The following is an 840-nucleotide window of genomic DNA, read 5'->3' as shown; positions in this document are numbered from 1 at the left end:
CAGGAAAACTTCATTCATGGCAACTCACACACACCAGTGTTTCATTCCGAAGACCTGAGCAAACACTTGAACATTTTTTATTTTCTTACTAAAACTCCTAAAATCTAGCATCTGAAGACCCACTTGAAACCAGCCAGTACCAATTTTTTTGTTTTCCTAAAAAAATGTTTTTTTGATGTGGATTTGTTACAATACTGCTTCTGTTATTTATGTCCTGTATTTTTGGTGGCCAAGCATGTGGGATCTTAGCTCTATGACCAGGGATTGAACCCACATCCCCTACGGTGGAAGGCCAAGTCTTAACCACTGGACCATCAGGGAAGTTCCAGTGGTACCTATTATTTAATAAATATCCACTACCTCACTGAAACAGAGAATTAAAGTAGCTACAATTTACTGCTAGTATCTAAGTGCCTTTGTGCATCTGGATTCACATTTAAAGATTAATTAAAAAGGAGCTCTATTTACAAAGTGCCTTGGGGCTTCCCAGGTGGTGCTAGAAGCCACGAACCTGCCTCTCAGTGTAGGAAACACAAGAGACGCAGGTTGGATCCCTGGGTCAGGAACATTCCCCTGGAGGAGTGAACGGCAACCCACTGCAGTATTTCTGCCAGCAGAATCCCACAGACAGAGGAGCCTGTGGGCTACAGTCCATGGGGTTGCAAAGAGTTGGCCGCAACTGAAAAGCTGGAGATAAGTGACTTACTGCACATGTGCAAAGTGCTTTAGACAGGACACTGTCTAAGAAGGCCATGGCAACCCACTCCAGTACTCTTGCCTGGAAAATCCCATGGACAGAGGAGCCTGGTAGGCTGCAGTCCATGGGGTCGCGAAGAGTCG

The 840-nt window shown here is 45.0% G+C and overlaps 1 protein-coding gene across 1 annotated transcript in view; it reads right to left on the bottom strand.

Annotated features, from left to right (window-relative positions):
• The window catches only part of SHROOM2 (shroom family member 2), a 97,411-nt gene that overhangs the window by 25,741 nt on the left and 70,830 nt on the right, over positions 1–840 (bottom strand). The gene's annotated exons all lie outside the window — the stretch shown is intronic.

Source organism: Bison bison, unplaced genomic scaffold (assembly GCF_000754665.1).
Source record: "Bison bison bison isolate TAMUID 2011002044 unplaced genomic scaffold, Bison_UMD1.0 scf7180017864512, whole genome shotgun sequence".
In the NCBI taxonomy this organism is placed as follows: Eukaryota; Metazoa; Chordata; class Mammalia; order Artiodactyla; family Bovidae; genus Bison; species Bison bison.
Note: the sequence above shows the minus strand (reverse complement) of the source record. Positions and strands in the feature narration are given on the sequence as shown.